The sequence below is a fragment of the Arachis hypogaea genome, chromosome 6 (assembly GCF_003086295.3).
Source record: "Arachis hypogaea cultivar Tifrunner chromosome 6, arahy.Tifrunner.gnm2.J5K5, whole genome shotgun sequence".
Classification (NCBI taxonomy): domain Eukaryota; kingdom Viridiplantae; phylum Streptophyta; class Magnoliopsida; order Fabales; family Fabaceae; genus Arachis; species Arachis hypogaea.
The window spans coordinates 108,005,065-108,018,968 of NC_092041.1; the positions used below are offsets into that span (position 1 = coordinate 108,005,065).

The 13,904-nt window shown below is 34.8% G+C and overlaps 1 long non-coding RNA gene across 4 annotated transcripts; it reads right to left on the reverse strand.

Annotated features, from left to right (window-relative positions):
- Positions 1-536: 536 nt before the first annotated feature.
- Positions 537-12,737, reverse strand: LOC114925534 (uncharacterized). 4 transcript variants are annotated; one of them, XR_003814848.2, is made up of 6 exons: positions 3,342-12,737; positions 2,995-3,055; positions 2,363-2,459; positions 1,558-1,692; positions 1,064-1,147; positions 537-846 (listed from the first exon to the last, which is right to left on the reverse strand). It is a non-coding gene; the product is annotated as an uncharacterized lncRNA (long non-coding RNA). The 4 variants fall into 4 exon arrangements; XR_011862649.1 differs by having other exon boundaries at positions 2,363-3,055; XR_003814847.2 differs by lacking the exon at positions 2,995-3,055 and having other exon boundaries at positions 3,342-12,736.
- Between the last annotated feature and the right edge of the window lie 1,167 nt (positions 12,738-13,904).

Genomic DNA, 13,904 nt, shown 5'->3' on the forward strand with positions numbered 1-13,904 from the left:
TTAACTAATAATTTAATTTAACAAAGTGAATTTAAATTTTGATTTAAAAACTATGATAAAATTTCTAATGAAATTTTGAATTTAAATTTTACACGTGCTGATAATAAATTTATGGTGATTTATATAATAATTTAACTTAATAAATTGAATTAAAATTTTGATTTAAAAACTATGAGAAAATTTCTAACAATATGTTTGTTGAGTTAAGAAATTAACTAACATAAGTAATCATGACAAATATTAATTTTATTGGGCTAATTATCCAATTAGTTTGATCATTTTGTTTAAGTGATGTAGGCCAAAAGTCAATGTTACAGTAGTCCAAATAAATGGAATAAAAATCAGAAGCTTCCATAGTATGCAACACTTACAAACAAAGCCACTACAAGAAACACGCCGAATAGCGGCGGTTTTTTTTAAGGATTTGCGGGGTAATATGATTTTGCAGCGGTTCTAACGAACCGCTGGTACAACCGCTGCAAATCAAATAATTGATTTTGCGGTGGTTGCAAAACCGCCGCTATTTTGGTAGTGGATTAAAAAAACATCTGCGACAGTTTCAAAACCGCCGCAAATTTATGTGATTTTCTTAAAAATTGTGGCAGTTTTAAACTGCCGCAAGTTCATACAAGAGCTTTGAGAAAAAAACTAATTAACTACTCAAATGGTTTATACCATTTTTCTTTACTATAACATATTTTCTTTACATCAAATTTATTAAACTTGAGATATTAACATAAAGAAACACTAAATAAACAATAGATAGATTACACCAGCCCAATCCCATCCCCTTCTCTTGATTCCTTCAAAACTCTAGTTAGCATATACTGCCAGAGCAGTTATCACCTGCCAATTACATAAAAAAATTCAGTTACAATAGAAGAAAATCAAGCCAACACATATCATTAATTTTAGAAACATGAATTTGGTTACTATTTATTATCACTCCTCACAAATACTAATTCAAAATAACATCAATTTATGTTTTCAGGTCTTCCTAAAATTATCCTAGTTCTCTATTAAACAAGAAAAGTAAGAAATTTTTAGTAAAATAACAACATACCCTTAACTGAGCCACATTTTGGTAAAGCATCAATTATTGCAATGTAAGGAGTTCTGAAGCTAGATCCTTTGCCTCTCCAAAATCCTGTATTTACATAGAAAAACTGAGAAAGTTGCTGCTAGAGAACCATCTCAAACCAATAGAAAAATTTAAGATAGTGTTGTAAATATTTTTGTTCAAAATATATAATGAGAGTATGAGTAAAGAGACATTGCAAACTGTGTGGAGCATAAATATCCATTGAATTAATATAATGGGCAGATAATGACATTCGTTAAAATAAATCTAGACAGCACAAACCAACTAAGCCTTTTCTAACTAGATGAGAGAACAATATTAAATGAATCAAGCAACACCATATTGTACAACAGACTTCCTGCATGTTTCTACAAAACCAAAGGATGCATAGTGTAAAGGACAAAACTATTAATGTATATGCAACTAAAGCTAAAAATCATGAATATTGAACAAAGTTGTGTAAGAGATTTCATTACCTTACTTGGTGCTACGTGTCCAGCAAAATTTATTATCTCCGACAAATTGCCACTTAATGATGACCAATGCATGACTAAGTAATTGGAGATAAGGTAGACATCGTGTTTTGAAGTAGCCCATACTAAGTTTCTCAACTGAATCCCACAAAAAATGAAACAAAGCATCACCCATTAGGCTTGAAAAGTAATTAATAAACTGCCCAAACCTACATCAATAAAACCATATACTAAAAAAGGAAGCAACAATAGAGTCTTAAATGCAAATTGATAAATGTTTGAATCTTGATGTATATAGCAACAAAAACAAATTTAATCCAATTTCTATAGCATACCAGTATAGCGTTCAAAGGGCTAGAGAAAACAATAATAGATTTGAAGATCATCGGTTTTCTCTCCTCAATAATGAAATACAAAATAAAATCTTAAGAAGAAATGCAGCTGTACAAGACAAGACTGCCAAACAAGTACTACAGAACCACCGAATATTATGTATATATTGAATCTATAGCAGCTTATATCTTCCACAACTGGTTAATTAGGGGATTTTATCAAGAATTACATTCATTTTTTAACTTTTCAGCCATGTACTCTCATCAAGCAACACTACAATACTTATCAACAATACAACAAACATAATAGGAATAAAATCAAGTAGCAATAAGGTCTGAGCACCATGTGAAACAGGTTAATGTTAGAGCTGAACAGATACAGTATCATGGGCCTAAATATCTAAAACCATCAGACACAAAGAAACTAAAAACCAAAGAAAAAATAAAGTACCCAAGTTGTAAATTTAAAAACTTACTGAAATTGTGATTACACACTCTTTTGTCAACTTTCTTCATAGCTTTTGCAATTAGCTCACCAATTTCTCTCTCCCCATTTGCTGATATTGTTCCAACCTATCATCATAAATTTTAAAATAGAAAATTCAGTCTCGAAATATGTGCTGCTGCTGTAACAATATCCCCATCATAAGTTCTAATGAAACCTGAAACACAAACCTGGGCTATTTCTTCAGAAGTACTAATAAAAATAAAACCTTTAAGAGAAATAAAAACAAATAAAAACTGTAGAGCATGATACAAATATTAGTTTAGGTACACATAGCAATATTGAAGTATCCATGACCGTGAATCATAACTTATAATCATATAAAATGAAGAGACGACAATTGATATCTTCCATTCCTACTTCAAAAAGTTGTTTCTTTGCAAGAGAACAAATATTGATTGAATAAAAAGTCCCGTATCAGCATTCATTCATACATGTTTAAGTTTCATTCCAAACCCCTTCCACTAATTCTACCAATCTATACTAATCCCATTGTGACAATCAAACAAATATCTTCTTAAGATTAAAATAATATATTTCATGTGACCAGCAAAAGTAATATCATTAAAAAAAATTCAAATATATTTTGTGCCATAAATCAACCTCCATGACAGATATAATTCTCAATCAAACTGACTAGTTTCTTCACAATCTCCTGGTGAGCCTGGATAGCCATAAAGACAACATATTAGCAATTACAACTACGTAGAAGCACAGCACAACAACATATACCACAAAATACAGAAAAGTTCAGACCTCAACATTTTGAGCTTTCAAAACAATACCAAATAGTTAGAATTAATTCAATGTGTAATACTAGTGGCTTAAAAAATGACGATGTTAGATGTTTTTTTCTTTTGGATATCTATACCATGAGAAAGAGAAAGATGAATAATTTGCATAAAGGAAGAAAAAATTGAATGGTCATTGTTATTTAAAGAAAAACTTACAGGTAATTTAAAGAAAAGTTCACAGCCAAATTGTTTGCTTTGATCCTTGGTGTTGAGCTACTCTTGTCTTGTGGTGTGTTCTCTTGTCCCCACCTGCAATTAACCAAGCGATCCCTTTTCCTCTTTTTCTGTTACTTCATAGGAGCATAGCCAACTGCCATGAAACCCTCAATCGATGACGTCACCTTACCCCCCGCCGTCGCCACCAACTCCGCCGCACCATCCAAGCCCGTCTTCCAAACCCATCGTGAGCAATTAGCACTCCAGCGCCGCTGGGAGGAAATCGCTAAATAGAAGCGTCGCCAGGAGGAAATCGCCAAATAGAAGCACCGCCAAGAGCAGATCCTTTCTCGTAATCGACCTTCCTCCGATTCCGTAGCCGATTCCAAACCCTCCGCTGACTCCGACTGCCACGACCACACCCGCAGTCGTGAAAGGGACAGGGACAGGGACAGAAACCGCGAATGTGGAGGTTTTGTGTCTTTCACTTTTTCTTGAATCACTGAGGGAGCGGTTTCCTTTTTAATTCCAATTGGAGATTAGAGATTTTGTGTGTGCGGCATTTTGCCCTTGAACCACAACCAAATTGTTTGATTTAGCAGCCCTATCTCAAATCGTCACCAAGACAGGTGCAATCTAGTATTTTAGCGGTATTTCCGAAGACCGCTGGTATATGGTTGCCACCATTTGTCGCTTTTGGCGTAGTGAGCCCAAAAAGAAAATATCAAACAAATCAAATGGGCTGAATGGTAAGAGAACAAAATGAACATTTTACTTCCTTCTCTTCTTCTCCGACTCTATCCCAATCCAATTTGGGATACATGAAAAAGGTGATCTCTGATAAACACTACTGTGAATTAAAGGACAAGATTATTTTTTGGGGACAAAATAGTAGCTCAAGGGTTCAGATATGGGTTTACCATTGAAAATATTTTTTTTTGCCATTCTGAGGCATTTGGTCAAGACAAAAGGGATCTGTTTCAAATTCTCAATTTGGAGATTAATGGAAGAAAGTGAAAGGCTAAGTTGGTAGCACATAGTTCGAGGAGTTGACTTGGAAGAGAGCAACTCAACAACATGCAAGGAAGATACAAAAAAATTTTCTGATTCTGCTAAAGCAAGGAGAGAGAACCAGGGTCTGAAGTTTTCGTTCTAAGAAATTTTCTCTGAAGAAGTTCATCAACTTGAGCAGAGCTCTCTAGTTAAAGAGATACTTCGCCAGAATGAGGAACTAAATCAGAGTCAAGTGAATCCGGTTCAACCTATAGCAAATGAGGCTGTTGAAGCATCAATCTCCTTCATGTTTTACGGATATTTTATTTTCAATGTACATCGTTCTGTAATTTTTTTAGAGGTAAAAGGCAAAAGAGAGAGCTCAAGTAAAAGTCTAAGAGTGACAAGAGGCTGAGTGATACACTTGAGTGAAAAGTCTAGAGTTATTTCAGATTTCTTTAGTTGGGTAAGCACTAAGAGTGAAGAGTTAGGTATTAGCATAGCCAAGCCAAGTTATGTTAGAACTTTAGAGGAAACGGATTGTGTCAATCCTGTGAAATTAGTGTATGTAATACTTTAACTATAGTGAAAATTCCACCACTGTTGTGGTGGAGACTAGATGTAGGTTACTTTGCACGAGGCAACTAAACCAGGATACATGATGGTGTCTGCTTCTCTCTTCCCTTCTTTGTTCTGTTTTCTGATATTCATGAGACAAAATGAAATTATTTCATAAATTTTTCGTTGCTAAATTCAAACAGATTCAAATTGGAAGTTAGTAAGAAAAGGGTTATTTCATTAAAGCAGAAGAAGGTCATAGATTCAACCCCCTTTTTTCTAAGCCTTCTATAAACTTCAATTGGTATCCAGAGCCAAAGTCTCAAGAATCAAGCTTTACCGCTTGGAGCAAAGATCCAATGGTGAACAACTTGGGCACAACCACAGTTGCCTATACTCTAACCGAAGGCCAGTCAAACAACAGGCCTCCCTTCTTCAACAGGAAAAAATATGCCTACTGGAAAGAAAGGATGCAGATCTTCATCCAATCCATCAACTACAACATATGGAAGATTGTTGTAAGCGACCCTAAGATTCCAACAAAAACAAGTACTGATGGAGTATTGACCCCAAAAGAAGAAACTGAATGGAATGATGATGACAAGAAGAAAGTGGAGCTGAATGCTAAAGCCATCAACCTTTTTCACTGTGCTATCAGTTTTGAAGAGTACCGAAAGGTGTCTAGATGCAAGATAACCAAAGAAATCTGGGAGAAACTCCAGGTTACACATGAAGGCACTAAACATGTCAAAGAAATGAGGATTGATATGCTGCGAAAAGAGTACGAGATGTTTAATATGAAGGATCGAGAAAGTATTGATGAAGTGTTTGAGAGATTTTCAATCATAATCAACAACCTCGATGCTATGGGTACAACCTACTCAGAACAAATCCTAGTGAAAAAACTTCTTAGAAGCATCACAAAGGAATAGGAAACAACAGCCACTGTCCTAGTTGAGAGTAATAACCTAAGTCCCATAACCTATGATGAGTTGAGAGAAAAACTCCTTGCCTATGAAGCCACACACACAAACCCGGACTCAAAGAAAAAGGGAATAGCCCTTAAGTTAAAAATAGAATCAAAAGAGAGTGAGTCTAGTGATGGTTTTTCAGATGATGAACTTGTGTTTTTTGCTAGGAGACTCAGAAGGCTAATGAGAAACAAAGGCAAGTACAAAGGGGTCAAGTTCAAAGGAATACAAGAAGAACATGAGCAAAGTGATTGGTCACCATTGCAAGGAGGTTAGACACTTCAAGTTCAATTGTCCAAAATTTAAGAAGGAGGACCAAGGAAAGAAAGAAAGAAAAGAGTGCTCATGGCATCTTGGGAAGATCTTGAGAATGATTTGGATGAGGAAGAAGACTCCAAATACGAAGCACAAATCTGCTTCATGGCTGGTGATGATCAACTTGATGAGGTAAATTACTATGACTTGTCCATAGATGATTTACATGTTATAATTGATGATCTCACACTAAATTCTTCAAAACTACTGGAAAAATATAATAAATGTAAATCTGAAAAAGAAATGTTGAAAGTTGAAAATAATTTTTTGAAAGAGAAGGTGAAGGAATCCGAATGTGCTTTGGACATTATTGAGGAAAATAGATTTCTGAAATCTGAACTTGAGAAACTAAAAGGAAAGCACATTGTGGATCCTTCTCAGAGTTTATTGCTGAAAATAAAAGATTAAATGAAATGATTAAGAGATTGAATAGTGATTTAGCTAAGTTTTCTCATAGTTCTAGTAACTTGGACAAACTATTTACAAATCAAAGACCATTGTTTGAAAAATTTGGTTTAGGATATGTGACAAAAGATGATGCAGTTTTTGATAACTCCTCCACAAAATTAATGGCCTCTTCCTCAAAAAAAAATCCTTCATTAACAAATCTGGTATGGGACACGTTTCCGCATGTGGAGAGGAATTTGAAAATTCTTATTTTGAGGAAACTGAATCATTTTTAAGAACTGAACCTATATCAAACAAATCGGATCTGGACTATATTTCAACCAATGAGTTTATTTTCAAAAATCCATCTTTTAACGACAGAACCTCTTCTTCAAAAGGCCCAAATGCATTCAAAAAATTTTGGTTTGAATGCTTTTAAAAAAAGGAATAATCACAACAAAATGCATTTTGTCAAAAGAAATGCACCTCTTTCTAAAACCAGAAAATCTCAGTCCTTTAATCATTTCCAGCATCATAACTCACGTCAATTTCAGCAACAAGCATCAGAAAATCATTGTTTTAATTGTAAGAAATTCGGTCACTCATACTTACAATGCTTCATTGAAAAAAGAATAGTAGGAAATCAAATTTACAATGTTGTCTGTGATTTCAATGGAGTTGGGCAACCAAGGTGGATTAACTTCAAAGGATCCAAATTAATTTGGATATCTAAGGTTACTTGAAGTTTTAATGTATATTTGCCTAGAATCCAAGAACAAAAAAGATATGTGGTACTTGGACAATGGATGTTCAAGGCACATGACTGGAAGGTCAACTTTCTTCATCAAACTCAACAAGTATGACGGAGGTTTTGTGACCTTTGGAGATGATGAAAAAGGTAAAATTGTGGCTGTTGAAAAAGTAGGTAATGATCATTCTACTTTTATTGATGATGTCTTTTTGGTAAAAGGCTTGAGGCATAATCTTTTGAGTATAAGTCAATTGCGTGATTTGGATTATTTGGTGACTTTCAAAATATTGGAATGCTGTGTTGTGAATGAAAAGACAAATGAAGTACTATTTATTGCTAAGCATTGTAATAATATGCATGGACTTACTCTTGATAAACTAAAAGATCAAAATGTAGCTTGTTTTCATTCTAAGAAATCTAAGAAGTGGCTATGGCACAAGAGATTGGGTCATGCAAGCATGTTTCAAATAAACAAGCTTGTCAAGAAAGGTTTAGTAAGAGGTCTACCTTTGATTAAATTTGACAAGGACATCACTTGTGAGGTTTGTCAAATGGGAAAATAAACTAAGAATTCATTTAAATCAAAGGAAGACATCTCTACTAAAAAACCACTTGAATTGCTACATATTGACTTATTTGGTCCAACAAGAACTCAAAGCTTAGTTGGTAAACACTATGGTTTAGTAATTGTGGATGACTACTCTAGGTTTGGTTGGATTTTATTTCTTGCACACAAAAATGAAGCCTTTTTTGCCTTTGAAATTTTTAGCAAGAAGGTTCAAAATGAAAAGGATTTAAGGATCACCTCAATAAGAAGTAATCATGGAACTGAATTTAAAAACTATTTATTTAAATCCTTTTGTGAGAAATTTGGAATATCTCACAACTTCTCTTGTCCTAGAACACCAAAACAAAATGGTATTGTGGAAAGAAGAAACAGGAGTATTTAAGAAATGACAAGAGCTATACTTTGTGAGAGCAATGTTCTAAAATTCTTTTAGGCTGAGGCTGTTAACACTGCTTGCCACATTTTGAATAGAACTATCATAAGAAAATTTTTGAAGAAAACACCTTATGAACTTTGGAAAGGTCACCCATCAAATTTAAATAACTTGCATATCTTTGGATGTAAATGTTTTGTTCTAAATAACAAAGACAATTTGGGAAAATTTGATCCAAAGGCATATGAGTGTTTATTTGTAGGATATTCCACAACTAATAAAGCATATAGAGTTTATCATCAAGATGCTAGAATAATTGAGGAGTCCATACATGTTACGTTTTGTGAGACTAACTTGGTTCAAAGTATTTTGGAAGTTTGTGATGCAGGAAATCAAGTTCAAAAGGATAATGAAAAAGCCAAAAACATGAAAGTGAAAATTCTGAGCAAACTCAATCAGAACCTGCAGCTGCTGAAAATCCAACACGAGACAATTCTGTCATATCTCATGAATCTGGAGAAAATTATAAAACCACCAGCTCCTTGAATCCCTCAGTGACCAAATCTGCTTCTAAGCCCACAAGACCTCGTGAATGGAGATTCTTGAAGAACTATCCACAGGAGTTTGTCATTGGGGATGTGTCACAAGGTATCAAAACTCGTTCTTCCACTAGAAAAATAAATGAAGAAATAAACATTACTTTTCTCTCTCAAATGGAGTCTCAAAATGTCAAGGAAGACCTTGATGACCCTTCTTGGGTAAAGGCAATGGATGATGAACTTCATGAGTTTGAAAAGAATCAAGTGTGGATATTAGTTCCAAAGCCTAGTGGAAAGAAAGTGACCGGCACCAAGTGGATATTTTGGAACAAGTTTGGTGAAGATGGAAGCATTGCTAGAAATAAAGCAAGATTGGTGGCATAAGGATATGACCAAGAAGAGAGAATAGATTTTGATGAATCATTTGCTGCTGTTGCCCGAATGGAAGCCATAAGACTTCTTCTAGCTTATGCTGCTTATTGTGGTTTCAAATTATATCAAATGGATGTGAAATGTGTATTTTTAAATGGTATAATAGATAGAGAAATGTATGTGGCACAGCCACCTGACTTGAAAATAAAGAATTTTCTAACCATGTTTTCAAACTATCAAAAGCTCTCTATAGTTTAAGACAAGCTCCTAGAGCTTGGTATGAAAGACTTAGCTCTTTTTTTTTTGAAAAATGATTTTCAAAGAGGAACCACAGATACTACTCTATTTATTAAGAATTCTAATTATTCTTTCATTCTAGTCCAAATTTATGATGATGACATTATTTTTGGATCAGCCAATGAATCTTTTGTACTGAATTTGGAAAACTCATGACAAGTGAATTTGACATGAGTATGATGGGTGAACTTAATTTTTTCCTTGGGCTTCAAATTAAGCAAACTGAAAATGGTATTTTTATTCATCAAGAGAAGTATGCCAAGGAACTAGTTAAGAAATTTGGTATGAAAAATGCCAAACCCATGGGAACTCCCATGCACCCTAATTCAAAATTAGAAAAGGAAGAAACTGAGAAAGATGTATATGAGACTAAGTATAGAGGAATGATTGGCTCTCTTATGTACTTAACTTCCTCTAGACTTGATATTGTGCAAAGTATTGGAATGTGTTCAAGATTCCAATCAAAACCAAAAGCGTCACATCTTTCAGCAGTAAAGAGGATCATTAGATATGTTCATGGCATATCCAATTTTAGTTATGGTATCCTAAGATTGATAATTTTTCTGCAGTTGGTTATTGTGATGTAGATTTTGCTGGTGATAGAGTTGATAGAAAGAGCACATCAGGCATTTGCTGCTTCCTTGGAAAGTCTCTAAACGTATGGTCAAGTAAGAAGCAGTCTACAGTGGCTTTATCCACTGTAAAGGCTGGATATATAGCTGCTTCTTCTTGTTGTTCTTAGCCTATGTGGTTAAAAACACAGCTTGCTGATTATAAATTAAATGCTGAAAATATTCCCTTATTGTGTTGCAATATGAGTGCCATTAACATTTCAAATAATCCAGTTTTGCACTCTAGAACTAAACATATTGAAGTGAGATTTCACTCAATAAGAGAACATGTTCAAAAATGGAATATTAGCATTCAATTTGTTAAATCAGAGGACCAATTAGCAGATATTTTCACTAAATCACTAGCTGAAGACAGATTCTGCATGCTTAGGACTAATCTAGGGATTCTAAGTTATGATTCATTGTTTGAAAATTGCTAATATATTTGTTGAGGTTTTTGTCTCAATCGTTAGTATGAGACAATTCTGGACAAATGAGGAATAATCTCTCTGAACCGTTTTGGGCTGATGTGCACATACTGAATCATCTGAGCCAACCTTAAAATTCAGATTCTGGGTGGTCTAATATGTTTCCTTAAAATAAACCACCTTTGGACCCAAATGAGTGTTACATCATCCATGTGTTTTATTTTATTTTATTCTTTTTGACCTGTAGTCAAAAGTTTTCAAATTTAAAATTAATTTCAGTTTATTTTTTAATAAAATCAAATCATTTTTTTGTGATGTCAAGTCTTTTCAGTGTCAAGTCACAGTGATGCAGTTGCATGGGAACAAGAATCCTCCTTTTTGGCAGTTACTAAACCTCTCTCTTCATAAAGCCTTCCACTAACCCTTCGGTTTCACCCCCACTACCTTTGTGCTACACTTCTTTCGAAAATCAGGGTTAACCCTAATGAGGAAGAAAACTGTTCTTTAAAAACCTCCTCATGAAAAGCTTCTCAAGCTTCCAGCAAAATCAAAAGCTTCTCCGTCTACCCGTTCACGAGACCAAATGTTCACTCCCTCACCTTCTCCTCCTCGCATGGACCCTATATATGGCACGGACCAAGACCACACCTAGATACCCTTCATCTTCCAAGCCGACGCCACCACCAAAGGAGCCTCCTTTGAAACCAAGCATTTCAAAACCCAGTTCCTCAAAAGGAAAACGCCCTGCTGCAGCTGAACCAACCCCTGAGCCAACTCAACCTAAGGCAAGGTCTGTTCCTACTCGTCCTCAAAGAGGTAAACCAAGTATCTCTCTTAAATCTATTAAGGAACCAGACATTGATCCCTTTGCACTCAAATCACACTTCATAACCTCCCACTCAAACTATAACCCTCACAGATTTAGGTTTTTCATGAATAATGATTTTTATGAAGGAGTTATTCAGTATCGTGCCCTGTGCCCCTCTTTTCTTGCTGATTTACCAAATCTGAAAAAGAAAGATTTTTCTTTTATTGAAAATTTGGAATTTCTGAACTGGAATAATCTTTTTAACATCAAAAAGCTAGTGTACCCATTTTTAGTCAAAGAGTTTTATGCTAAGATGACTTACCATGAGGGGACTGTTCATTCCTATGTAAAAGGCCGTGATATAATTATAAATAATGAAACCATCAGTGATTCTCTTAAAGACACTAATGTTGGTGCATGTGCCTATACATCTGGTAAGTGGGATGAAGGGGTAGGTCTCTCTTTTCATGATGCTCTGGCCTATGTATATGAACGTATTTCTTTGATTGATGGCATCACTCCAACTCACAAAGCCCTGGGTCACTCCCGTGCTCAGTTGCACCGCATAGTGAACCATATCATCCTTCCTCAAAGTGGTTCATATCACAGGGTGTCTTATTGTGATACTCTAGTCTTGTATGCCATTCTCACAAAAATCGAAATTTCTTTTACTTATTTAATAGTAAGGCATATGTTTGATTGTGTTAGAAGCGAGAAAAAGAATAAAGGTCTTCCTTATGGCATGTTCCTAACCTGTATTTTTTAGCATTTTGGTGTTGATTTGTCAAATGAGTCATATGAAAATAGGCACTCATATCTAAAAGGAGGTGGTTCAGTGAAACAGCAGAAACATAAACCCTCTCGTTCTGAAAGGGTGGTTCTTAATGATGATGATGATTTCATTCTTGAGGAATCTCCTCCTCCATCCACCACGGAAACTTCGGCCTCCACTGGACACAAAACTATCTGTATGAAGTTGTTAAGGATGTGGTGTAGAAATTTATTTCTCATTCCAACCATCTAATTGCTACGAGCAAAGAAAAGAAGAAGCTTGCTGTGAAACATGAGAACTTCCTCAGAAAATCAAGAGATAGAGTGGCAGTTTTCATGAAGTTTATTGACAATCTCCAAGAGGATGACAATGCTGCCACTGATCCTGAAGAAGAGGCAGGTTCTGATGAAGATGGTTCAAATGTCTGAAATTGTCTCGTATTGCTGTTACTATCTATTTTACTTTTTGTCTCATGAACACTATTTTGTTTCATTTTGGACTTCTCTATGTTTTATTTTGGATGACTGTAATACCTCTTACAACTGTTGCACTTTATTTATGTTACTTACTCGCTTTGGACTCTGAACTAACATTTTGTTACAGGTTTTGAGTTAACATTAAGTTGCACTTTTGTTATTTCCACTCTTGATAACAAACATATGAATTTGAATTTGGATTATTTTGCTGCTACTGTGATCATTGGCATGAGAATTTGAAATTGTTGTTGCAGTTTTGTCATTGTTATATTAGTTTTTATTGCCGATATAATTGTTCAGTTTTGGGATGGATATTTAGATGACAATCTGTTCAAAAACCTTGTTGTTTGCTACATTTATGAATAACAGGTTGTGTATAGTCCAATTGTTGTGCTTCCTATGAGAATATGCAAACAAGAAAGAAGAGAATAGCATAAATCTAGGGGGAGCAACCCTTCAAAAGAAAAAGAGGAGAAACACAAAAGTAAGTGACATCACTCAAAGGAAAGTTTTCTAACTTCATCTAATTTCAATTTCTTTTGATCAATGTTACAATTATGTTTGTCATCAAGGGGGAGATTGTTGAGTTAAGAAATTAACTAACACAAGTAATGATGACAAACATTAATTTTATTGGCATAATTACCTAATTAGTTTGATCATTTTGTTTAAGTGATGTAGGCCAAAAGTCAATGTTGTAGCAGCCCAAATAAATGGAATAAAAATCAGAAGCTTCCATAGTATGCAACACTTACAAACAAAGCCCAAAAAGAAAATAACAAAGAAATCAAATGGGCTGAATGATTAGTGAACAAAATCCAATCCCAAGGCATTTCTCTCAAGCTGATCCCTCCAAGTTGCTTCTTCCAAAGCCAACGTCCCTTTTTCATTTCGGTCAGACTCAGAGGAAAGAGAGAGAGTTTCGTTCCTAAGTCATTCACCAAAAATAAAAGAAAGAGAAAGGTTAAGCAAAAAGGTTGAGGTCTAATCATCCACATCAAACCATATCAAGCTATGTCAGAAGCTAAAGGTGATTCATTTCCTTCTGCATACATTTTACTTTCTTCTCTTCTTCTTCGACTCTCTGCCAATTTAATTTGGGATACATGAAAAAGGTGATCTCTGATAAACACTACTGTGAATCAAAGGCCAAGATGATTTCTTGGGGACAAAGTAGTAGCTCAAGAGTTCAGATCTGTGTTTACCATTGAAAATATTTTTCTTTGCCATTCTGAGGCATTCGATCAAGAAAAAGGGATCTGTTTCAAATTTTCAATTTGGGGATTAATAGAAGAAAGTGAAAGGCTAAGTTGGTAGCACACAGCTCAAGGAGTTGACTTGGAA